This window comes from Lissotriton vulgaris (assembly GCF_964263255.1).
Source record: "Lissotriton vulgaris chromosome 2_1 unlocalized genomic scaffold, aLisVul1.2 SUPER_2_unloc_1, whole genome shotgun sequence".
NCBI lineage: Eukaryota > Metazoa > Chordata > Amphibia > Caudata > Salamandridae > Lissotriton > Lissotriton vulgaris.
The window spans coordinates 1,415,187-1,442,951 of record NW_028240612.1 but is presented as its reverse complement, the minus strand read 5'-3'; positions in this window follow the sequence as shown (position 1 = coordinate 1,442,951).

The following is a 27,765-nucleotide window of genomic DNA, read 5'->3' as shown; positions in this document are numbered from 1 at the left end:
ACTCAGTGTAAACAGACACTCACAGACTGTCACTCATCCATGGAGTTACTCACACACCTAGTCAGTCATGCAAAGAATCAATCACACCTCCATTTCCTCAACTATACAGTTATACACACCTTACTTATTCAAACATATACTAACACATATTTACTCTCTTATACAATCCCTGATACAAGTTCACAATGATCCATACAGCCACTCACACATTCACTGGCTCTTATGCACAGTTATTTATATATGTCAACTCTCACATGTACTGTGTTTTACATATGTACTTACTTTGACATGTAGCACTGAGATATCCATTCACTCACCAATACACTCATGCACACAGTCAACCGCCCATACAGCTGTTTCCACATGCACTTTTGAAACCATACATCTAGTGAATCAACTGCTAACACATCTATGCACAGAGTCATACACCTCCCAGCCACCCACACACACACTCAGTCTCCCATACAAATACTTGGGCAACCAATCAATAACCCATATAGTTACTCATATAGCTACTGATCAACACATGCAGCAGTTCACAGAACAACAGACATAATGATGCACAAATTAAGACAGTTTAGTCACTAACTCATGCACTCAGTGAGACACATTTAATCACTCACTCATACAGTCAGTCATGCACCTACTAAATCCTTCATCCAGACACTTATACATCCACTCATATATATATATATTCACTGAAAAAACCATAGGTTATAGACCATATATAGTTAGGAATTTGCATTTACAAAACCTTGAAAATTCACTGAAAAAACCATAGGTTAGAGACCATATATAGTTAGCTGGACATTTTATTGACAAAAAACCAATGAAATTCCATATATAGTTAGTTGCACTAACTATATATCGCGCACCCGCAATCCACTGCTGATGATGTCACATATTACATCATTCATGACATGGTCAGTGACATCACTGATGACATCACTGATGACATCTCAAATGACATCACTGATGACATCACTGATGACATCTCAAATGACATCACTGATGACATCATCTAGTGTCTGTGTTTTTGTAAAGTTTAAATATGTTTTACATATTGAAGAATGAGTGGATGTATGGAAGACTGAGTGTGTGTGTGGCTGGCTGGGAGGTGTTTGACTCTGTGCATATCAATGTGTACTTGTATCAGTGATTGTATAAGAGAGTAAGTATGTGTTAGTATATGTGTGAAAAGTATGGTGTTCTGTGTTTAACTGTATAGATGAGGAAATCGAAGTGTGATTGATTCTTCACAGGACTGACTAGGTGTATGAGTGCATATGATAGTGTTGTAATAATGAGTGACTGTATGTATGAGTGATTGTATGGGTGAATGAGTGAATGTGTGTGTAGACGTAGGAATCAGTGAGTGCGTATGTAGTAACTGGTATTGGTGTGTCATGATGTCATCAGTGATGTCATTTGAGATGTCATCAGTGATGTCATTTGAGATGTCATCAGTGATGTCATCAGTGATGTCACTGAAGTATGGTGTTCTGTGTTTAACTGTATAGATGAGGAAATGGAAGTGTGATTGATTCTTTACAGGACTGACTAGGTGTGTGAGTAACTCCATGGATGAGTGGCAGTGTGTGAGTGTCTGCATAGGTGTATGAGTGCATATGATAGTGTAATAATGAGTGACTGTATGTATGAGTGATTGTATGGGTGAATGAGTGAATGTGTGTGTAGACGTAGGAATCAGTGAGTGCGTATGTAGTAACTGGTATTGGTGTGTCATGATGTCATCACTGATGTCATTTGAGATGTCATCAGTGATGTCATCAGTGATGTCATTTGAGATGTCATCAGTGATGTCATCAGTGATGTCACTGACCATGTCATGAATGATGTAATATGTGACATCATCAGCAGTGGATTGCGGGTGCGCGATATATAGTTAGTGCAACTAACTATATATGGAATTTCATTGGTTTTTTGTCAATAAAATGTCCAGCTAACTATATATGGTCTCTAACCTATGGTTTTTTCAGTGAATTTTCAAGGTTTTGTAAATGCAAATTCCTAACTATATATGGTCTATAACCTATGGTTTTTTCAGTGAATTTCATTGGTTTTTTAAAAGCTAATATCTATAGCTGTAAAATATATTCTTTATTACGTGACGTATCATGTAGCCACGTGAGACGCCTCATGACGCGTCGCATAACCGTGACGTATCGGTTCTGCAGCGCAAACAAAACCCGTAACGTAATCGTGCCGGAGCACGCTTACAGATATATATATTTTTTTTTACCTTAATTAGACAAAATCCACACGTGCACATATCTTGAGGCCTTGCAAAGGCACATCAAACAAACAGTCCCTACAATTTTGCCAAGTTTGCTGGAAATCTATTCCCTTAATTTTTTTTTTACTGTTTCTCTTGGTTTTCCCCTTGTTACGCTTACCGGGACGCTACCCGGTACGCGAACCGGACGCTCCAAAAACACAAGATGGCGGACTCCCGTTACGCTGCCGGTTAGCTGCCCGGTTCGCGTACCGGAAAGCGCCTCTACCGCGAAAAATCGCGGGGGACTTTAATATCCCCCTCATAAATCCTAGGGGGTCAGGAGGGGTTTACCTTGCCCCCTTTCCTTCATTTCCCCCTTCTTTTTCACCACATCTTGTCTCTCGAACCTACCAAGAGACAAGATGGCGGCCGCTCCGGACTGTTTACAATGTTGACAGCTACGCTGCCGGTTAGCTGCCCGGTTAGCTGCCCGGTGAGCTGCCCGGTTCGCGTACCGGGACGCGCCTCTACGGCGTAAAATCGCAAAATTTTTTGCCCCGCGGGGCACATTAATATCCCCCTCATCAATCCTAGGGGGTCAGGAGTGGTCTACCTTGCCCCCTTTCCTTCATTTCCCCCTTCGTTTTTCACCACATCTTGTCTCTCGATCGTACCGAGAGACAAGATGGCGGCCGCTCCGGTTTGTTTAGAATGTTGACAGACACCGGAGAGCCAATCAGATTCGCTTCGCGAAGTTCCGTTACGCGTCAGGTACGCGAACCGGGGCGCTAACCGGAGCGCTGTCACAGATATATATATTTTTTTAAACGTTAATTTCTCAAAATCCACTGGAGCACATATATTGAGACATAGCAAAGGCACGTCGGGCAAACCATATCTACAATTTTGCCAAGTTTCATGTAAATCTATTCAGCCGTTCGAGCTAAAAGTGAGTCCAACCGCCCTATGGAAAAATGAATGGGAAAAACGCGTTTGGGGACCCCCTTTGTTCTCGGACCCCCCTTGATGAAACCCCACCAAATTTTCAGGGGCTGCTCGGAAAAAAAATGTGCCATTTTCCTGAAAATTTCAGCCAATTCCGTCCACAAACGCCAAAGTTATTAGACATAGAATTTTCAGAAATCCCATAGAGAAAAAATCCTAACTATATATACCCACTGGCTATCGCCAGTAGGTAATATACATATATAAACATATGTAATCTGCATATCTATATAAATATAAATGCATGCATACATATACATATATGCATACATATGCATGTTATTTACATGAAAGTTTTAAAAACACTAATAAAAGCAAAGCTAAAAAGCCACCTCATTACAAACAGAATGGCTTTAACTTAAACGAGGGCGAGATCTATTGCATTTTCAATGCTTGTTTACTTTGGTTCTATCAAGAAGGCATTCAGATGTGTCACACATTTGCCATAAATTCTGAATGTTAGCACTCTAGTTGCTCATTAGATCACTGTAGTAAAGCTAGTGCTCACCAGGGAAGTCTGCTGCTAATCATGGTTTGCAGCCATTTCCCCGCATTTTTTATCCCGCAGACTTTCAGTCCGCATACCATTATCCCGCAAGGTCATTGAGCTCGCATACCATTATCCCGCATTTTTTCAAAACGCATGTGCATTTATCGCGCATGCCTTTACAAAGAATTACGTTTTAAAGGCATGTATGGTAAATGCATTTGCGTTGTGAAAACCACGATGACGAGAGAGGTAAGTGGGTTTGTGTTAATTTTTTCGTGGGTTAGTGATTGTGTAGTGTAGTGTAGTGTAGTGTTGTGTAGTGTAGTGTTGTGTTAGTGTAGTGTAGAGTTGTGGTGGTTGTTTAGTGTAGGGTCATGCTGGGGGTAGTGTTTTAGGGTTTAGGGTTGTGTTGTAGTGTTTGCGTAGTGTAGGGTCATGCTGGGGGTAGTGTTTTAGGGTTCAGGGTAGTGTTGTAGTGTTTGCGTAGTGTAGGGTCATGCTGGGGGTAGTGTTTTAGGGTTTAGGGTAGTGTTGTAGTGTTTGCGTAGTGTAGGGTCATGCTGGGCGTAGTGTTTTAGGGTTTAGGGTAGTGTTGTAGTGTTTGCGTAGTGTAGGGTCATGCTGGGGGTAGTGTTTTAGGGTTTTGGGTAGTGTTGTAGTGTTTGCGTAGTGTAGGGTCATGCTGGGGGTAGTGTTTTAGGGTTTTGGGTAGTGTTGTAGTGTTTGCGTAGTGTAGGGTCATGCTGGGGTGTAGTGTTTTAGGGTTTTGGGTAGTGTTGTAGTGTTTGCGTAGCGTAGGGTCATGCTGGGGGTAGTGTTTTAGGGTTTTGGGTAGTGTTGTAGTGTTTGCGTAGTGTAGGGTCATGCTGGGGGGTAGTGTTTTAGGGTTTTGGGTAGTGTTGTAGTGTTTGCGTAGTGTAGGGTCATGCTGGGGGTAGTGTTTTAGGGTTTTGGGTAGTGTTGTAGTGTTTGCGTAGTGTGGGGTCATGCTGGGGGTAGTGTTTTAGGGTTTAGGGTAGTGTTGTAGTGTTTGCGTAGTGTAGGGTCATGCTGGGGGTAGTGTTTTAGGGTTTAGGGTAGTGTTGTAGTGTTTGCGTCGTGTAGGGTCATGCTGGGGTGTAGTGTTTTAGGGTTTTGGGTAGTGTTGTAGTGTTTGCGTAGTGTAGGGTCATGCTGGGGGTAGTGTTTTAGGGTTTAGGGTAGTGTTGTAGTGTTTGCGTAGTGTAGGGTCATGCTGGGGTGTAGTGTTTTAGGGTTTTGGGTAGTGTTGTAGTGTTTGCGTAGTGTAGGGTCATGCTGGGGGTAGTGTTTTAGGATTTAGGGTAGTGTTGTAGTGTTTGCGTAGTGTAGGGTCATGCTGGGGGTAGTGTTTTAGGGTTTTGGGTAGTGTTGTAGTGTTTGCGTAGTGTAGGGTCATGCTGGGGGGTAGTGTTTTAGGGTTTTGGGTAGTGTTGTAGTGTTTGCGTAGTGTAGGGTCATGCTGAGGGTAGTGTTTTAGGGTTTAGGGTAGTGTTGTAGTGTTTGCGTAGTGTAGGGTCATGCTGGGGGTAGTGTTTTAGGGTTTAGGGTAGTGTTGTAGTGTTTGCGTAGTGTAGGGTCATGCTGGGGGTAGTGTTTTAGGGTTTAGGGTAGTGTTGTAGTGTTTGCGTAGTGTAGGGTCATGCTGGGGGTAGTGTTTTAGGGTTTAGGGTAGTGTTGTAGTGTTTGCGTAGTGTAGGATCATGCTGGGGGTAGTGTTTTAGGGTTTAGGGTAGTGTTGTAGTGTTTGCGTAGTGTAGGGTCATGCTGGGGTGTAGTGTTTTAGGGTTTTGGGTAGTGTTGTAGTGTTTCCGTAGTGTAGGGTCATGCTGGGGGTAGTGTTTTAGGGTTTAGGGTAGTGTTGTAGTGTTTGCGTAGTGTAGGGTCATGCTGGGGTGTAGTGTTGTAGGGTTTTGGGTAGTGTTGTAGTGTTTGCGTAGTGTAGGGTCATGCTGGGGGTAGTGTTTTAGGATTTAGGTTAGTGTTGTAGTGTTTGCGTAGTGTAGGGTCATGCTGGGGTAGTGTTTTAGGGTTTAGGGTTGTGTTGTAGTGTTTGCGTAGTGTAGGGTCATGCTGGGGGTAGTGTTTTACGGTTTAGGGTTGTGTTGTAGTGTTTGTGTAGTGTAGGGTCATGCTGGGGGTAGTGTTTTAGGGTTTAGGGTAGTGTTGTAGTGTTTGCGTAGTGTAGGGTCATGCTGGGGTGTAGTGTTTTAGGGTTTTGGGTAGTGTTGTAGTGTTTGTGTAGTGTAGGGTCATGCTGGGGGTAGTGTTTTAGGGTTTAGGGTAGTGTTGTAGTGTTTGTGTAGTGTAGGGTCATGCTGGGGGTAGTGTTTTAGGGTTTAGGGTAGTGTTGTAGTGTTTGTGTAGTGTAGGGTCAGGCTGGGGGTAGTGTTTTAGGGTTTAGGGTAGTGTTGTAGTGTTTGTGTAGTGTAGGGTCATGCTGGGGGTAGTGTTTTAGGGTTTAGGGTAGTGTTGTACTGTTTGTGTAGTGTAGGGTCATGCTGGGGGTAGTGTTTTAGGGTTTAGGGTAGTTTAGTTGTTTAGTGTATGCTAAAGGCATATTCGTTCTAAAAGTTTTCGTTATTTTAATTTGCGGCCTAATAGTACATGCGGGATTTTTTTTGCGGACTGATGGTATGCGGGATTTCGTCATATATTCGCTAATCATACTTTCTATGGCAAAATGAACCCCCTCATTTTGTTCCTTTTTAAATTAAATGTTTTAAGAGTTACCACTTTATTCCAATCAAGATGGCTTCAGGCGTGCCATACCTTTGTAATAAGTAGGACTGTTAGCACTCTAGTTGTTCTTTAGAACACTCTGGGACAATCTGTCATTGGGCTATAGTTGGGCTACATCTGGCTGATATTTGGGCTACATTTGGTTTTTTGTCTCTGGTGGCCATCTTTGGGCTACATTGGGCTACATTGGGCTACATTGGGCTACATTTGGGCTCCAACATATATATAGCCCAATGTAGCCCAATTTATATTTTTCAAAGTTAATTTTCGTAAAAACCACTGGAGCCTATATCTTGAGACATAGCAAAGGCACATCGGGCTACCAGTCCCTACAATTTTGCCAAGTTTGGTGTAAATCCATTCAGCCGTTCAGGCTAAAAGTGAGGCCAGCCGCCCTATGGAAAATTGCATGGGAAAAACACGTTTTGGGACCCCCCTTTTTTCTCGGCCCCCCCTTGACGAAAACCCCCCAAATTTTCAGGGGCTGCTCAGAAACAAAATGTTCCATTTTCCTGAAAATTTCAGCCAATTCTGTCCTCATAAGCCAAAGTTATTCGACATAGAATTTTCAAAAATCCCATAGGAAACAAATCCTAACTATATATACCTACTGGCGATCGCCAGTAGGTAATATATATATATATATATATATATTCACTGAAAAAACCATAGGTTATAGACCATATATAGTTAGGAATTTGCATTTACAAAACCTTGAAAATTCACTGAAAAAACCATAGGTTAGAGACCATATATAGTTAGCTGGACATTTTATTGACAAAAAACCAATGAAATTCCATATATAGTTAGTTGCACTAACTATATATCGCGCACCCGCAATCCACTGCTGATGATGTCACATATTACATCATTCATGACATGGTCAGTGACATCACTGATGACATCTCAAATGACATCACTGATGACATCACTGATGACATCTCAAATGACATCACTGATGACATCATCTAGTGTCTGTGTGTTTTTGTAAAGTTTAAATATGTTTTACATATTGAAGAATGAGTGGATGTATGGAAGACTGAGTGTGTGTGTGGCTGGCTGGGAGGTGTGTGACTCTGTGCATATCAATGTGTACTTGTATCAGTGATTGTATAAGAGAGTAAGTATGTGTTAGTATATGTGTGAAAAGTATGGTGTTCTGTGTTTAACTGTATAGATGAGGAAATCGAAGTGTGATTGATTCTTCACAGGACTGACTAGGTGTATGAGTGCATATGATAGTGTTGTAATAATGAGTGACTGTATGTATGAGTGATTGTATGGGTGAATGAGTGAATGTGTGTGTAGACGTAGGAATCAGTGAGTGCGTATGTAGTAACTGGTATTGGTGTGTCATGATGTCATCAGTGATGTCATTTGAGATGTCATCAGTGATGTCATCAGTGATGTCACTGAAGTATGGTGTTCTGTGTTTAACTGTATAGATGAGGAAATGGAAGTGTGATTGATTCTTTACAGGACTGACTAGGTGTGTGAGTAACTCCATGGATGAGTGGCAGTGTGTGAGTGTCTGCATAGGTGTATGAGTGCATATGATAGTGTAATAATGAGTGACTGTATGTATGAGTGATTGTATGGATGAATGAGTGAATGTGTGTGTAGACGTAGGAATCAGTGAGTGCGTATGTAGTAACTGGTATTGGTGTGTCATGATGTCATCACTGATGTCATTTGAGATGTCATCAGTGATGTCATCAGTGATGTCATTTGAGATGTCATCAGTGATGTCATCAGTGATGTCACTGACCATGTCATGAATGATGTAATATGTGACATCATCAGCAGTGGATTGCGGGTGCGCGATATATAGTTAGTGCAACTAACTATATATGGAATTTCATTGGTTTTTTGTCAATAAAATGTCCAGCTAACTATATATGGTCTCTAACCTATGGTTTTTTCAGTGAATTTTCAAGGTTTTGTAAATGCAAATTCCTAACTATATATGGTCTATAACCTATGGTTTTTTCAGTGAATTTCATTGGTTTTTTAAAAGCTAATATCTATAGCTGTAAAATATATTCTTTATTACGTGACGTATCACGTAGCCACGTGAGACGCCTCATGACGCGTCGCATAACCGTGACGTATCGGTTCTGCAGCGCAAACAAAACCCGTAACGTAAGCGTGCCGGAGCACGCTTACAGATATATATATTTTTTTTAACCTTAATTAGACAAAATCCACACGTGCACATATCTTGAGGCCTTGCAAAGGCACATCAAACAAACAGTCCCTACAATTTTGCCAAGTTTGCTGGAAATCTATTCCCTTAATTTTTTTTTTACTGTTTCTCTTGGTTTTCCCCTTGTTACGCTTACCGGGACGCTACCCGGTATGCGAACCGGACGCTCCAAAAACACAAGATGGCGGACTCCTGTTACGCTGCCGGTTAGCTGCCCAGTTCGCGTACCGGGAAGCGCCTCTACCGCGAAAAATCGCGGGGGACTTTAATATCCCCCTCATAAATCCTAGGGGGTCAGGAGGGGTTTACCTTGCCCCCTTTCCTTCATTTCCCCCTTCTTTTTTCACCACATCTTGTCTCTCGAACCTACCGAGAGACAAGATGGCGGCCGCTCCGGACTGTTTACAATGTTGACAGCTACGCTGCCGGTTAGCTGCCTGGTTAGCTGCCCGGTGAGCTGCCCGGTTCGCGTACCGGGACGCGCCTCTACGGCGTAAAATCGCAAAATTTTTTGCCCCGCGGGGCACTTTAATATCCCCCTCATCAATCCTAGGGGGTCAGGAGTGGTCTACCTTGCCCCCTTTCCTTCATTTCCCCCTTCGTTTTTCACCACATCTTGTCTCTCGATCGTACCGAGAGACAAGATGGCGGCCGCTCCGGTTTGTTTAGAATGTTGACAGACACCGGAGAGCCAATCAGATTCGCTTCGCGAAGTTCCGTTACGCGTCAGGTACGCGAACCGGGGCGCTAACCGGAGCGCTGTCACAGATATATATATTTTTTTAAACGTTAATTTCTCAAAATCCACTGGAGCACATATATTGAGACATAGCAAAGGCACGTCGGGCAAACCATATCTACAATTTTGCCAAGTTTCATGTAAATCTATTCAGCCGTTCGAGCTAAAAGTGAGTCCAACCGCCCTATGGAAAAATGAATGGGAAAAACGCGTTTTGGGACCCCCCTTTGTTCTCGGCCCCCCCTTGACGAAACCCCACCAAATTTTCAGGGGCTGCTCAGAAAAAAAATGTTCCATTTTCCTGAAAATTTCAGCCAATTCCGTCCACAAACGCCAAAGTTATTAGACATAGAATTTTCAGAAATCCCATAGAGAAAAAATCCTAACTATATATACCCACTGGCTATCGCCAGTAGGTAATATACATATATAAACATATGTAATCTGCATATCTATATAAATATAAATGCATGCATACATATACATATATGCATACATATGCATGTTATTTACATGAAAGTTTTAAAAACACTAATAAAAGCAAAGCTAAAAAGCCACCTCATTACAAACAGAATGGCTTTAACTTAAACGAGGGCGAGATCTATTGCATTTTCAATGCTTGTTTACTTTGGTTCTATCAAGAAGGCATTCAGATGTGTCACACATTTGCCATAAATTCTGAATGTTAGCACTCTAGTTGCTCATTAGATCACTGTAGTAAAGCTAGTGCTCACCAGGGAAGTCTGCTGCTAATCATGGTTTGCAGCCATTTTACCGCATTTTTTATCCCGCAGACTTTCAGTCCGCATACCATTATCCCGCAAGGTCATTGAGCTCGCATACCATTATCCCGCATTTTTTCAAAACGCATGTGCATTTATCGCGCATGCCTTTACAAAGAATTACGTTTTAAAGGCATGTATGGTAAATGCATTTGCGTTGTGAAAACCACGATGACGAGAGAGGTAAGTGGGTTTGTGTTAATTTTTTCGTGGGTTAGTGATTGTGTAGTGTAGTGTAGTGTTGTGTAGTGTAGTGTTGTGTTAGTGTAGTGTAGAGTTGTGGTGGTTGTTTAGTGTAGGGTCATGCTGGGGGTAGTGTTTTAGGGTTTAGGGTTGTGTTGTAGTGTTTGCGTAGTGTAGGGTCATGCTGGGGGTAGTGTTTTAGGGTTCAGGGCAGTGTTGTAGTGTTTGCGTAGTGTAGGGTCATGCTGGGGGTAGTGTTTTAGGGTTTAGGGTTGTGTTGTAGTGTTTGCGTAGTGTAGGGTCATGCTGGGGCTAGTGTTTTAGGGTTTAGGGTAGTGTTGTAGTGTTTGCGTAGTGTAGGGTCATGCTGGGCGTAGTGTTTTAGGGTTTAGGATAGTGTTGTAGTGTTTGCGTAGTGTAGGGTCATGCTGGGGGTAGTGTTTTAGGGTTTTGGGTAGTGTTGTAGTGTTTGCGTAGTGTAGGGTCATGCTGGGGTGTAGTATTTTAGGGTTTAGGGTAGTGTTGTAGTGTTTGCGTAGTGTAGGGTCATGCTGGGGGTAGTGTTTTAGGGTTTTGGGTAGTGTTGTAGTGTTTGTGTAGTGTAGGGTCATGCTGGGGGTAGTGTTTTAGGGTTTTGGGTAGTGTTGTAGTGTTTGCGTAGTGTAGGGTCATGCTGGGGTGTAGTGTTTTAGGGTTTTGGGTAGTGTTGTAGTGTTTGCGTAGTGTAGGGTCATGCTGGGGGTAGTGTTTTAGGGTTTTGGGTAGTGTTGTAGTGTTTGCGTAGTGTAGGGTCATGCTGGGGGTAGTGTTTTAGGGTTTTGGGTAGTGTTGTAGTGTTTGCGTAGTGTAGGGTCATGCTGGGGGTAGTGTTTTAGGGTTTAGGGTAGTGTTGTAGTGTTTGCGTAGTGTAGGGTCATGCTGGGGGTAGTGTTTTAGGGTTTAGGGTAGTGTTGTAGTGTTTGCGTAGTGTAGGGTCATGCTGGGGGTAGTGTTTTAGGGTTTAGGGTAGTGTTGTAGTGTTTGCGTAGTGTAGGGTCATGCTGGGGTGTAGTGTTTTAGGGTTTTGGGTAGTGTTGTAGTGTTTGCGTAGTGTAGGGTCATGCTGGGGGTAGTGTTTTAGGATTTAGGGTAGTGTTGTAGTGTTTGCGTAGTGTAGGGTCATGCTGGGGGTAGTGTTTTAGGGTTTTGGGTAGTGTTGTAGTGTTTGCGTAGTGTAGGGTCATACTGGGGGGTAGTGTTTTAGGGTTTTGGGTAGTGTTGTAGTGTTTGCGTAGTGTAGGGTCATGCTGAGGGTAGTGTTTTAGGGTTTAGGGTAGTGTTGTAGTGTTTGCGTAGTGTAGGGTCATGCTGGGGGTAGTGTTTTAGGGTTTAGGGTAGTGTTGTAGTGTTTGCGTAGTGTAGGGTCATGCTGGGGGTAGTGTTTTAGGGTTTAGGGTAGTGTTGTAGTGTTTGCGTAGTGTAGGATCATGCTGGGGGTAGTGTTTTAGGGGTTAGGGTAGTGTTGTAATGTTTGCGTAGTGTAGGGTCATGCTGGGGTGTAGTGTTTTAGGGTTTTGGGTAGTGTTGTAGTGTTTGCGTAGTGTAGGGTCATGCTGGGGGTAGTGTTTTAGGGTTTAGGGTAGTGTTGTAGTGTTTGCGTAGTGTAGGGTCATGCTGGGGTGTAGTGTTGTAGGGTTTTGGGTAGTGTTGTAGTGTTTGCGTAGTGTAGGGTCATGCTGGGGGTAGTGTTTTAGGATTTAGGTTAGTGTTGTAGTGTTTGCGTAGTGTAGGGTCATGCTGGGGGTAGTGTTTTAGGGTTTAGGGTTGTGTTGTAGTGTTTGCGTAGTGTAGGGTCATGCTGGGGGTAGTGTTTTAGGGTTTAGGGTTGTGTTGTAGTGTTTGTGTAGTGTAGGGTCATGCTGGGGGTAGTGTTTTAGGGTTTAGGGTAGTGTTGTAGTGTTTGCGTAGTGTAGGGTCATGCTGGGGGTAGTGTTTTAGGGTTTAGGGTAGTGTTGTAGTGTTTGTGTAGTGTAGGGTCATGCTGGGGGTAGTGTTTTAGGGTTTAGGGTAGTGTTGTAGTGTTTGTGTAGTGTAGGGTCATGCTGGGGGTAGTGTTTTAGGGTTTAGGGTAGTGTTGTAGTGTTTGTGTAGTGTAGGGTCATGCTGGGGGTAGTGTTTTAGGGTTTAGGGTAGTGTTGTACTGTTTGTGTAGTGTAGGGTCATGCTAGGGGTAGTGTTTTAGGGTTTAGGGTAGTTTAGTTGTTTAGTGTATGCTAAAGGCATATTCGTTCTAAAAGTTTTCGTTATTTTAATTTGCGGCCTAATAGTACATGCGGGATTTTTTTTGCGGACTGATGGTATGCGGGATTTCGTCATATATTCGCTAATCATACTTTCTATGGCAAAATGAACCCCCTCATTTTGTTCCTTTTTAAATTAAATGTTTTAAGAGTTACCACTTTATTCCAATCAAGATGGCTTCAGGTGTGCCATACCTTTGTAATAAGTAGGACTGTTAGCACTCTAGTTGTTCTTTAGAACACTCTGGGACAATCTGTGATTGGGCTATAGTTGGGCTACATCTGGCTGATATTTGGGCTACATTTGGTTTTTTGTCTCTGGTGGCCATCTTTGGGCTACATTGGGCTACATTGGGCTACATTTGGGCTCCAACATATATATAGCCCAATGTAGCCCATTTTATATTTTTCAAAGTTAATTTTCGGAAAAACCACTGGAGCCTATATCTTGAGACATAGCAAAGGCACATCGGGCTACCAGTCCCTACAATTTTGCCAAGTTTGGTGTAAATCCATTCAGCCGTTCAGGCTAAAAGTGAGGCCAACCGCCCTATGGAAAATTGCATGGGAAAAACACGTTTTGGGACCCCCCTTTTTTCTCGGCCCCCCCTTGACGAAAACCCCCCAAATTTTCAGGGGCTGCTCAGAAACAAAATGTTCCATTTTCCTGAAAACTTCAGCCAATTCTGTCCTCATAAGCCAAAGTTATTCGACATAGAATTTTCAAAAATCCCATAGGAAAAAAATCCTAACTATATATACCTACTGGCTATCGCCAGTAGGTAATATATATATATATATATATATATTACCTACTGGCGGTCGCCAGTAGGTATATATAGTTAGGATTTTTTCTCTATGGGATTTTTGAAAATTCTATGTCTAATAACTTTGGCGTTTGTGGACGGAAATGGCTGAAATTTTCAGGGAAATGGCACATTTTGTTTCTGAGAAGCCCCTGAAAATTTGGGGGGGAGTTCGTCAAGGGGGGGCCGAGAAAAAAGGGGGGTCCCAAAATGCGTTTTTCCCATGTTAATTTCCATAGGGCGGTTGGCCTCACTTTTAGCTCGAACGGCTGAATGGATTTGCAAGAAACTTGGCAAAATTGTAGGGACTGTTAGCCCGATGTGCCTTTGCTAGGTCTCAATATATGTGCTCCAGTGGATTTTGAGAAATTAACGTTCAAAAAAAGATATATATCTGTGACAGCGCTCCGGGCAGCGCTCCGGTTCGCGTACTTGACGCGTAACGGAACTTTGCGAAGTGAAGCTGATTGGCTCTCCAGTGTCTGTCAACATTCTATACAGTCCGGAGCGGCCGCCATCTTGTCTCTCGGTAGGATCGAGAGACAAGAGGAGGCCAAACAAAGGGGGAAATGAAGGAAAGGGGGCAAGGTAGACCCCTTCTGACCCCCTAGGATTGATGAGGGGGATATTATAGAGCCACGCGGGGCAAAAAAAAAATAAAAAATTGCGATTTTTTCGCCGTAGAGACGTGTCTTGGTACGCGAACCGGGCAGCTAACCGGGCAGCTAACCGGCAGCGTAACGGGAGTCTGAGGAGTAGCTGATTGGCTGTCAACATTGTAACCAGTCTGGAGCGGCTGCCATCTTGTCTCTCTGTAGGATCGAGAGACAAGAGGTGGTGAAAAACGAAGGAGGAAATTAAGGAAAGGGGGCAAGGTAGACCCCTCCTGACCCCTATAGGATTGATGAGGCGGATATTAAAGTGCCCCGCGGGGCAAAAAAAAAAAAAAAATGTGATTTTTCGCCGTAGAGGTCCGACCCGGTACGCGAACCGGGCAGCTAACTGGGCAGCTAACCGGCAGCATAACGGGAGTCTGAGGAGAAGCTGATTGGCTGTTAACATTGTAAACAGTCCGGAGCGGCCGCCATCTTGTCTCTCGTTGGGATCGAGAGACAAGAGGTGGAAAAAAAAAAGGTGGAAATGAAGGAAAGGGGTAAGGTAGACCCCTCCTGAACCCCTAGGATTGATGAAGGGGCTATTAAAATTCCCCGCGGGGCAAAAGAAAAAAAAATTGCGATTTTTCGCGGTAAAGGCGCTTCCCGGTACGTTAACCGGGCAGCTAACCGGCAGCGTAACGGGAGTCCGACATATTGTGTTTTTGGAGCGTTTGTTTGCATACCGGGTAGCGTTCCAGTAAGCGTAACAAGGGGAAAATCAAGAGAAACAGTAAAATAAAATTTAAAGGAGTAGATTTCCACCAAACTTGGCAAAATTGTAGGGACTGTTTGTTTGATGTGCCTTTGCAAGGCCTCAAGATATGTGCACGTGTGGATTTTGTCTAATTAAGGTTAAAAAAATATATATATATATCTGTAAGCGTGCTCCGGCGCGCTTACGTTAAGGGTTTTGTTTGCGCTGCAGAGACGATACGTCACGGTTATGCGATGCGTCATGAGGCGTCTCACGGGCTATGTGATACGTCACGTAATAAAGAATATATTTTACAGCTATAGATATTAGCTTTTAAAAAACCAATGAAATTTACTGAAAAAACCATAGGTTATAGACCATATATAGTTAGGAATTTGCATTTACAAAACCTTGAAAATTCACTGAAAAAACCATAGGTTATAGACCATATATAGTTAGGGATTAGCATTTACAAAACCTTATTTTACTTGCACAAAACCATTGAAATTCCATATATAGTTAGTTGCACTAACTATATATCGCGCACCTGCAAACCACTGCTAATGATGTCACATATTACATCATTCATGACATGGTCAGTGACATCACTCATGACATCACTGATGACATCTCAAATGACATCACTGATGACATATCAAATGACATCACTGATGACATCACTGATGATATCTCATTTGACATTACTGATCACATCACTGATGACATCATTCATGTGATAATACGATGAACCTCTTCAGACTCTAATATAACCTTAGATACACTCAGTGTAAACAGACACTCACAGACTGTCACTCATCCATGGAGTTACTCACACACCTAGTCAGTCATGCAAAGAATCAATCACACCTCCATTTCCTCAACTATACAGTTATACACACCTTACTTATTCAAACATATACTAACACATATTTACTCTCTTATACAATCCCTGATACAAGTTCACAATGATCCATACAGCCACTCACACATTCACTGGCTCTTATGCACAGTTATTTATATATGTCAACTCTCACATGTACTGTGTTTTACATATGTACTTACTTTGACATGTAGCACTGAGATATCCATTCACTCACCAATACACTCATGCACACAGTCAACCGCCCATACAGCTGTTTCCACATGCACTTTTGAAACCATACATCTAGTGAATCAACTGCTCACACATCTATGCACAGAGTCATACACCTCCCAGCCACCCACACACACACTCAGTCTCCCATACAAATACTTGGGCAACCAATCAATAACCCATATAGTTACTCATATAGCTACTGATCAACACATGCAGCAGTTCACAGAACAACAGACATAATGATGCACAAATTAAGACAGTTTAGTCACTAACTCATGCACTCAGTGAGACACATTTAATCACTCACTCATACAGTCAGTCATGCACCTACTAAATCCTTCATCCAGACACTTATACATCCACTCATATATATATATATATATATATTCACTGAAAAAACCATAGGTTATAGACCATATATAGTTAGGAATTTGCATTTACAAAACCTTGAAAATTCACTGAAAAAACCATAGGTTAGAGACCATATATAGTTAGCTGGACATTTTATTGACAAAAAACCAATGAAATTCCATATATAGTTAGTTGCACTAACTATATATCGCGCACCCGCAATCCACTGCTGATGATGTCACATATTACATCATTCATGACATGGTCAGTGACATCACTGATGACATCACTGATGACATCTCAAATGACATCACTGATGACATCACTGATGACATCTCAAATGACATCACTGATGACATCATCTAGTGTCTGTGTGTTTTTGTAAAGTTTAAATATGTTTTACATATTGAAGAATGAGTGGATGTATGGAAGACTGAGTGTGTGTGTGGCTGGCTGGGAGGTGTGTGACTCTGTGCATATCAGTGTGTACTTGTATCAGTGATTGTATAAGAGAGTAAGTATGTGTTAGTATATGTGTAAAAAGTATGGTGTTCTGTGTTTAACTGTATAGATGAGGAAATCGAAGTGTGATTGATTCTTCACAGGACTGACTAGGTGTATGAGTGCATATGATAGTGTTGTAATAATGAGTGACTGTATGTATGAGTGATTGTATGGGTGAATGAGTGAATGTGTGTGTAGACGTAGGAATCAGTGAGTGCGTATGTAGTAACTGGTATTGGTGTGTCATGATGTCATCAGTGATGTCATTTGAGATGTCATCAGTGATGTCATTTGAGATGTCATCAGTGATGTCATCAGTGATGTCACTGAAGTATGGTGTTCTGTGTTTAACTGTATAGATGAGGAAATGGAAGTGTGATTGATTCTTTACAGGACTGACTAGGTGTGTGAGTAACTCCATGGATGAGTGGCAGTGTGTGAGTGTCTGCATAGGTGTATGAGTGCATATGATAGTGTAATAATGAGTGACTGTATGTATGAGTGATTGTATGGGTGAATGAGTGAATGTGTGTGTAGACGTAGGAATCAGTGAGTGCGTATGTAGTAACTGGTATTGGTGTGTCATGATGTCATCACTGATGTCATTTGAGATGTCATCAGTGATGTCATCAGTGATGTCATTTGAGATGTCATCAGTGATGTCATCAGTGATGTCACTGACCATGTCATGAATGATGTAATATGTGACATCATCAGCAGTGGATTGCGGGTGCGCGATATATAGTTAGTGCAACTAACTATATATGGAATTTCATTGGTTTTTTGTCAATAAAATGTCCAGCTAACTATATATGGTCTCTAACCTATGGTTTTTTCAGTGAATTTTCAAGGTTTTGTAAATGCAAATTCCTAACTATATATGGTCTATAACCTATGGTTTTTTCAGTGAATTTCATTGGTTTTTTAAAAGCTAATATCTATAGCTGTAAAATATATTCTTTATTACGTGACGTATCACGTAGCCACGTGAGACGCCTCATGACGCGTCGCATAACCGTGACGTATCGGTTCTGCAGCGCAAACAAAACCCGTAACGTAAGCGTGCCGGAGCACGCTTACAGATATATATATTTTTTTTAACCTTAATTAGACAAAATCCACACGTGCACATATCTTGAGGCCTTGCAAAGGCACATCAAACAAACAGTCCCTACAATTTTGCCAAGTTTGCTGGAAATCTATTCCCTTAATTTTTTTTTTACTGTTTCTCTTGGTTTTCCCCTTGTAACGCTTACCGGGACGCTACCCGGTACGCGAACCGGACGCTCCAAAAACACAAGATGGCGGACTCCCGTTACGCTGCCGGTTAGCTGCCCGGTTCGCGTACCGGGAAGCGCCTCTACCGCGAAAAATCGCGGGGGACTTTAATATCCCCCTCATAAATCCTAGGGGCTCAGGAGGGGTTTACCTTGCCCCCTTTCCTTCATTTCCCCCTTCTTTTTTCACCACATCTTGTCTCTCGAACCTACCGAGAGACAAGATGGCGGCCGCTCCGGACTGTTTACAATGTTGACAGCTACGCTGCCGGTTAGCTGCCCGGTTAGCTGCCCGGTGAGCTGCCCGGTTCGCGTACCGGGACGCGCCTCTACGGCGTAAAATCGCAAAATTTTTTGCCCCGCGGGGCACTTTAATATCCCCCTCATCAATCCTAGGGGGTCAGGAGTGGTCTACCTTGCCCCCTTTCCTTCATTTCCCCCTTCGTTTTTCACCACATCTTGTCTCTCGATCGTACCGAGAGACAAGATGGCGGCCGCTCCGGTTTGTTTAGAATGTTGACAGACACCGGAGAGCCAATCAGATTCGCTTCGCGAAGTTCCGTTACGCGTCAGGTACGCAAACCGGGGCGCTAACCGGAGCGCTGTCACAGATATATATATTTTTTTAAACGTTAATTTCTCAAAATCCACTGGAGCACATATATTGAGACATAGCAAAGGCACGTCGGGCAAACCATATCTACAATTTTGCCAAGTTTGCCAAAAATTGCGATTTTTCGCGGTAAAGGCGATTCCCGGTACGTTAACCGGGCAGCTAACCGGCAGCGTAACGGGAGTCCGACATATTGTGTTTTTGGAGCGTTTGTTTGCATACCGGGTAGCGTTCCAGTAAGCGTAACAAGGGGAAAATCAAGAGAAACAGTAAAATAAAATTTAAAGGAGTAGATTTCCACCAAACTTGGCAAAATTGTAGGGACTGTTTGTTTGATGTGCCTTTGCAAGGCCTCAAGATATGTGCACGTGTGGATTTTGTCTAATTAAGGTTAAAAAAATATATATATATATCTGTAAGCGTGCTCCGGCGCGCTTACGTTAAGGGTTTTGTTTGCGCTGCAGAGACGATACGTCACGGTTATGCGATGCGTCATGAGGCGTCTCACGGGCTATGTGATACGTCACGTAATAAAGAATATATTTTACAGCTATAGATATTAGCTTTTAAAAAACCAATGAAATTCACTGAAAAAACCATAGGTTATAGACCATATATAGTTAGGAATTTGCATTTACAAAACCTTGAAAATTCACTGAAAAAACCATAGGTTATAGACCATATATAGTTAGGGATTAGCATTTACAAAACCTTATTTTACTTGCACAAAACCATTGAAATTCCATATATAGTTAGTTGCACTAACTATATATCGCGCACCCGCAATCCACTGCTAATGATGTCACATATTACATCATTCATGACATGGTCAGTGACATCACTGATGACATCACTGATGACATCTCAAATGACATCACTGATCACATCACTGATGACATCTCAAATGACATCACTGATCACATCACTGATGATATCATTTATGTGATAATACAATGAACATCTTCAGACTCTAATATAACCTTAGATACAATCAGTATAAACAGACACTCACAGACTGTCACTTATCCATGGAGTTACTCACACACCTAGTCAGTTATGCAAAAAATCAATCACACCTCCATTTCCTCAACTATACAGTTATACACACCTTACTTATTCAAACATATACTAACACATATTTACTGTCTTATACAATCCCTGATACAAGTTCACAATGATCCATACAGCCACTCACACATTCACTGGCTCTTATGCACAGTTATTTATATATGTCAACTCTCACATGGAATGTGTTTTATATATGTACTTACTTTGACATGTAGCACTGAGATATCCATTCACTTACCAATACACTCATGCACACAGTCAACTGTCCATACAGCTGTTTCCACATGCACTTTTGAACCCATACATTTAGTGAATCAACTCCTCACACATCTATGCACAGAGACATACACCTCCCAGCCACCCACACACATACTCAGTCTCCCATACAAATACTTGGGCAACCATTCAATAACCCATATAGTTACTCATATAGCTACTGATTTAAACATGCAGCAGTTTACAGAACAACATATATAATGATGCACAAATTAAGACAGTTTAGTCACTAACCCATGCACTCAGTGAGACACATTTAATCATTCTCTCATACAGTCAGTCATGCACCTACTAAATCCTTCATCCAGACACTTATACATCCACTCATTCTTCAATATGTAAGACATATTTTAACTTTACAGAAACATACAGTCACTGGGTGTTGTCATCAGTGATCTCATTTGAGAAGTCATCAGTGATGTCATCAGTGATGTCACTGACCATGTCATGAATGATGTAATATGTGACATCATTAGCAGTGGATTGCGGGTGCGCGATATATAGTTAGTGCAACTAACTATATATAGAATTTCAATGGTTTTGTGCAAGTAAAATAAGGTTTTGTAAATGCTAATCCCTAACTATATATGGTCTATAACCTATGGTTTTTTCAGTGAATTTTCAAGGTTTTGTAAATGCAAATTCCTAACTATATATGGTCTATAACCTATGGTTTTTTCAGTGAATATATATATATATATATATTACCTACTGGCGGTCGCCAGTAGGTATATATAGTTAGGATTTTTTCCCTATGGGATTTTTGAAAATTCTATGTCTAAGAACTTTGGCGTTTGTGGACGGAATTGGCTGAAATTTTCAGGGAAATTGCACATTTTGTTTCTGAGCAGCCCCCGAAAATTTGGGGGGGTCGTCAAGGGGGGGCCGAGAAAAAAGGGGGGTCCCAAAACGCGTTTTTCCCATTCATTTTTCCATAGGGCGGTTGGCCTCACTTTTAGCTCGAATGGCTGAATGGAATTGCACGAAACTTGGCAAAATTGTAGGGACTGTTAGCCCGATGTGCCTTTGCTAGGGCTCAATATATGTGCTTCAGTGGATTTTGAGAAATTAACGTTCAAAAAAAGATATATATCTGTAACAGCGCTCCGGGTAGCGCTCCGGTTAGCGTACTTTTCGCGTAACGGAACTTTGCGATGCGAAGCTGATTGGCTCTCCGGTGTCTGTCAACATTCTAAACAGTCCGGAGCGGCCGCCATCTTGTCTCTCGGTAGGATCGAGAGACAAGAGGAGGCCAAAACAAAGGGGGAAATTACCATAAGGGGGCATAGTAGATCCTCGTCGACCCCCTCGGTTTTATGTGGAGGTTTTAAAAGGGCCCAGCAGGGCAAAAAAAAAAAACATTTTTCTTTTTTTTTTTTGCGTGGGGAGCGCCCAGTCCGCGAACCGGAAAGCGTTCTGGGCAGCGTACTATAAGGAAAAAGAATGATAGACTTTTCAAATACTGTATGTTGTATTGTTTGTTGTTTTTGTTGATTATTTTTTAATTTCTTTTTTTTTAAGCATTTTTTTTATTGTGATTGTGTTTCATAATTTATTAAACTTTCTAACATTTCACTGTCAGAAATTTCATAATTCTCATTGAATATACTTTGTAGTCTCTGAGGGTGTAAAATGTCCTCATTTTTAAGGAGGTCATCTACTGCTTGCACACATTGCAGTAGTTCTTGGTCCCTAGTTTCATCCATAAATTCATTTTCATTTTCATTTTGATAAATGATTTCTTGGCTGCTCTCTTGCAGGACAATTTTAAATTCAACTTTCTGTTCACCTTCCGTTTTGCCTGAAATTTGGATAAAAAAATATATATTAGTAGAGATAGGGCACTGTTGGGATTAATTTCAGTTTTTATCAGTGAATTTATCTTTTGGCAGTGTATAGTATCAGAGTGGAAGTAGGAATATAAAAAAGTGTCTGTGATTTAACCAAGAGAAGCCTAACTCCATCCCTAACTATAACAGAGAAGTCTATCTAAATCTATAACTACTACAGAGGGATAGTATATAACTATCAGAAAAAGTTTACCATATTAACTTATAGTGCACAATATACTTCAGTTTTAAAAATAACAACTTACCGTTACAAACAAGTTGAAGTGTTTAGTGATAATTCAATTGTAATGTACAACAAGAAGTAGCAGTCAAAATGGCTGTGTTTCCTTCTCTTCCTTTATATATATTCAGGTATATAACCAATCAAATGTCAGGTAATAAAAGTAGAAAATGAAAGTAACATTTTCATTGGTTGTCAATTCCAACACTTTAGATGTGTTTTGTGAAGTAATTTACCTCACGGTATTTAGAGAGGTCTACAGGCTTAATGGCTAAATGGAATTTCAATCAAATTTGTGAAAATGAAAGGGATTGTTATGTAGTATGAGCTAATCTATATTTGGTGAGAGTGTCTCCAGTCGTTTTTCTGTGAATTACTTTTCCACCTTTTTTATTGGACCGCTTCCCGGTATGCGTCCCGGTCCGCGAACCAGCAGCGTTACGGGAGTCCACCATTTTGTGTTTCGGTCGAATCAAGATACAAGATGGAGGGCAAATAATGTTCAGAATGGGTAGAAGGGGGCACGGTAGATGTATCTTGACCCCCTAGGTTTTCTGAGGGTGGCTGAGGAGGACCATATGTGCGGGAAAAAAACATTTTTTTTAGAAATTTTGCGCGGTTAGCTTCCGGTTAGCGTACCGGGTAGCGCTCTGGGAGCGTAGTTTGTTGAAAATTAGAGAAAAAAGTTAGAGAAAAATAACAATTGTGAGTGATCAGATGTAGGGTAGCTCTGAGAAGAGCTTTTGGGTTTATGGTACATTTAGGTACTTATAAGTAGGTACCAATGCACAGTCTTAAATTCAAAATGAAAATTCTGTTGCCCTCATCTGAGAAGTGAACTCCATCTCCTCTGTAGATATCTTGCATGTAGTAACGCAAGTTATTGTTGTACATGGAGCCCATTCCATGGTCTCTCATGTAAGCTGAAACAGATTTGTTTACATGCTTCCTCGACTTCTCAATTTGTGGACAAAATTGGTTGGACCACCTCCATTTCTGTCTTTGGCATATATTGGAATATACCAAGGCAGTTTGAGGAAAAAGTGCCATTAATTGCTCAAAGGTGTCCTTTAAAAGCATTTCCAGACCTACCTCAGTCAAAGTGCCCAAATCATTACCTCCACAGTGCACAATTAACAGGTCAGGTTTTGGCAAATGCATAAAGGTTTTCACCAATGTTATCAATTGGTGACATTTTAATCCTCTTTGGCCCAACCACTTAATTTCCACATCTTGTCAATTGAGGTTAGGTAAATTTCTGTTCTCAGCATACCTTTGAGCCCAGTAGATGTAACTATGTCCAACAATCCAGACATTAAACATGGTGGGAGAAGGTTGTGCTGCAGTCAGATGAAGTGTGGTAATGAAAGGGCAGTTGAAACAGTAGGAGTTTGTAAAGAAAAAAAACTGTGGATTTCCAGTGCTAATGATTCTTTAGCAGTGATTGGTGCATTTCCATTTCTGAAAACAGAAAGTTAGGGTGCATGGATGTGTTCTTTGAAAGATGTAATTTGAATGGTCAAGGAAAAAACATTTAATGAAAGATTGCACTGGATATGCAGGTGCACTGAGAGTTCAGAGTTCAATTGAAACATTGTTGTGTGAACTTGCAAACATCAGAGGTCTTTCAGGAGGTGGTTGCTAAGCAAAAAAGGCAGAGAGGGCAGAGGGGGGAAGGGTTTTGATTTGAAAAAAGTGAGGGAAGAGTTATGATTGGCTAATATGAGAGATATGTGTAATGAATATCAGCATTTCTGTGCTTTCTATAGCTGCAGCCTCTGGAGTGCATCCTCTTTGTTCTGCTGAAGACAATTTGGTGTATTTTTGAGACTGTTTTGAAACTCAAAAAGTATTTGCGAAGGTGAGAAAAGATTTATTTAATTTAGATAGAGAATAGTATGATTTAAGGAGAAAATGATGAAGAAAGCTGTGTTTTTAAAATGTTGCTTTGTCTCAAGTGATATACAAATAGATTTTGTTTCTTTGAGAAATTGTAATTGCATATTCTGTGTAGAAATCTGGCATGCAGTAACACAAGTTATTGTTGTACATGGAGCCCATTCCATGGTCTCTCATGTAAGCTGAAACAGATATGTTGTGTTTAAAAACGATTTTTGAAAACAATTACATTTCTGGATATGTTCTGCTAGAGCTTCATAGGTTGTTTGGGCCATATTTATAAGGCATTTGAGTGTCTCTGATGGTATTGTTCCCATTTTAATTGAAGAGCTTTCTTCATGGGGCTAGTTTCTTGTAAATACGCTCCCACCTGTGCTTGGCAAATTTAGATTTTGATTATGGGAGTTACATAGCCATGTTAAAAATGTCCCAAAAATGGGGCAAGGGCATTCAAAAAAACGCTTTCATGTGTCTTAAGGACATTTTTAGTCATTTCCTCTTGAATGTAGGTATACAATTGATTTATATGTTGTGTTTAAAAACGATTTTTTGAAATCAATTACATTTCTGGATATGTACTGCTAGAGCTTCATAGGTTGTTTGGGCCATATTTATAAGGCATTTGAGTGTCTATGATGTTATTTTTCCCTTTTTAAATGGAAAGCGTTCTTCATGGGGCAAGTTTCTTGTAAATACGCTCCCACCTGTGCTTGGCAAATTTAGATTTTGATTATGGGAGTTACATAGCCATGTTAAAAATGTCCCAAAAATGGTGCAAGGGCATTCAAAAAAACGCTTTCATGTGTCTTAAGGACATTTTTAGTCATTTCCTCTTGAATGTAGGTATACAATTGATTTATATGTTGTGTTTAAAAACGATTTTTTTAAATCAATTACATTTCTGGATATGTACTGCTAGAGCTTCATAGGTTGTTTGGCCCATATTTATAAGGCATTTGAGTGTCTATGATGTTATTTTTCCCATTTTAATTGGAAAGCGTTCTTCATGGGGCAAGTTTCTTGTAAATATGCTCCCACCTGTGCTTGGCAAATTTAGATTTTGATTATGGGAGTTACATAGCCATGTTAAAATGACCCAAAAATGGTGCAAGGGCAATCAAAAAAACGCTTTCATGTGTCTTAAGGACATTTTCAGTCATTTCCTCTTGAATGTAGGTATACAATTGATTTATATGTTGTGTTCAAAAACATTTTTTGAAATCAATTACATTTCTGGATATGTACTGCTAGAGCTTCATAGGTTGTTTGGAGCATATTTAAAAGGCATTTGAGTGTCTATGATGTTATTTTTCCCATTTTAATTGAAGAGCTTTCTCCATGGGGCAACTTTCTTGTAAATACGCTCCCACCTGTGCTTGGCAAATTTTGATTTTGATTATGGGAGTTACATAGCCATGTTAAAAATGACCCAAAAATGGTGCAAGGGCAATAAAAAAAACGCTTTTATGTGTCTTAAGGACATTTTCAGTCAATGAGGAAACATAGGTGATGTAATTCTGAAAAAAGGAAAAAAACTCCACTTTTTTCAATTACATTAGTAGTGTTTCCTAAGTTTATGAATGACATTGTACAGATGAAGTTTAGGTCTGACCACAGATTCAAAACAGGTCTGGCCTTTGTTCAAGAGTGAAGTGGACATGACTTACTTCATTGGTAGGCCTTCACATGTATTATCTCCTTTGTATTCTTCAACAAGCGAAAAACTCTTCTGCAACCGTGAGTAGGCCTCACCTTAAACAAACCTCTGGAAAGGCCACACCTAATCGTCATCCTGAATCAATCATTTAAAATGTTACGGAGAGATTTATGATAGGTGTACGCCTGTTTTGTACCACTGTGCGTCACTTTTGTGACGCAGTGGTGGTGCAAAAGATTTGCTATGTTAAATAATAAGTAGGGTGTTAAGTTTTTGATGACTGTTATTCATTTACTGTTTGGTAATAGTGGTTAATAACATTTTTTATTATATTTTTCCACAGATTCAACTGCAGATCATTTCAAAATTTGAAAATGCCAACTAAGAATCAAATTAGAAAGGCTAGAAAACGTCAAAGACAGCAGGATCATCTATTATTGCAGCAGTCCTCTCCCAAAAAAACTTGTGAAATCACCAAGAAAGCTCCGGGTAAGACCACAAAATCATTCATAAGAAATATTTGTAGTAAAAAAAGTATTTCTACAGAAAATGTTTCAGTCCAGAAAAAGAGAAGCAATTTAAATGGAAAGGAAAGACCAATCAAAAATGTTACTGCTAGAGCAAGAGATAACTCTGTGCATGATAGTAGAAGGAAACAACAGTTTAGGGACATTCGAAAACGAATGTTCCACAACAGGATAATAGTTAATTTATTAAAAAATATTAAGAAAGGCCAACAGAAAGTGGCATTTTATAAGAAAAAGAAAAATGTAGAGAAAATTATTGATCATGCTTTCGAAATTAAGCGAAAGTTGTTTATTTTGGTAATCAATAGAATTAGGACACTAAACAAGGTAATTTCTGATTTCAAATCAAATAGTAGATAGAAGAGAGTAGTTAATCGTAGTAACTTTTGTGAAGTTTTTTCCGGAGAATGGATGCAGAGTTCAAGTTGTGAGGCATTTTTTAATGAGGAGAGTTATTTTCAGGATAATGATTTGGTGTTTGCAGTTGACACCAGTGGTCGAGCTTATGAAGTGAAGGATGGTTGTCCAGTTGAAAAAGAAAAACTTGTGACAACAGAGATAGAAGAGGTGTTAGGTAATGAGGTTTTAGAAAGACGTCCTAAAGGTCCTGTGTACATTTGGAAGTGTAGTTCTATTTGCAGTGTGCAACAGGATTCCATCAATTTGCTTTGTGATTTTGTACGGACATTTAATAAGAAAAGTTTGAAGCAGAAAATGAAGTTGTTGCTAGAATTAGATCCTTGCAGAGTGAGACAAGTGACAGGTTTGCGTGGTCATTCACTGGCTTGTCTTTCCAGGAGAGTATGCCAGAGTGTTTTTCATCATTTCAGGATGCTAGCAGTGCATCATAATAAAGTGAGGAAATTAGTGAGAATGTTGTATCATGCTAAGAGTCCAGCAATTATGCTTAAACAATTATGTGCTGCTCTTTTGCATGGTTCTGAAATAGATGTCAAGAATATTTGTGAAGAAATTGAGTTTTTTTACTTTGGAAGTAAAGATGAGAATGTTCAAATTGACCCAGAAGTAGAGGGTAATGTTGAAGATAATGTACAGGTTTCCAGTACAGATAATTTTCAGAAGGAAATTGCCACGTTTCAGATGAAATCAAGTGAGAGGCCTAATTTCACTTGTGTGTGTTGTCGACGCACTTATTACAAGAATCAGATTAAGTTAGTGGATTTATATGCAAAAAGTGAAAGGGAAAATAATAGTGAATAGAAGGATTTTGCCACATACTTGATGGTAGAAAATTGTTTTGATTTGGGATCGGATCAACGTGTGTGTACTTATTGTTGTAACAAATTAAACCAAAACCAGATGCCTGCTAGGGCGGTTCATAATAATCTGGAATTGGTTGAGATTCCTTCTGAATTGAAGGATTTAAATACTTATGAATCTATTTTGATTCAAAGTATCCATCCCTTTCAGGCTATTGTAAGAATGGAGCCAAAGACAGGGAAGTTGCCTCCATCAGATTTACAGAGAGGATTAAAGGGAAGAGTTGTTTATTTGCCTCTAGATTTGAACAAAAACATAAACACAATTGGAGTAGAAAAAGTGGAAGAGGAACCTCTGGTTATCTTAG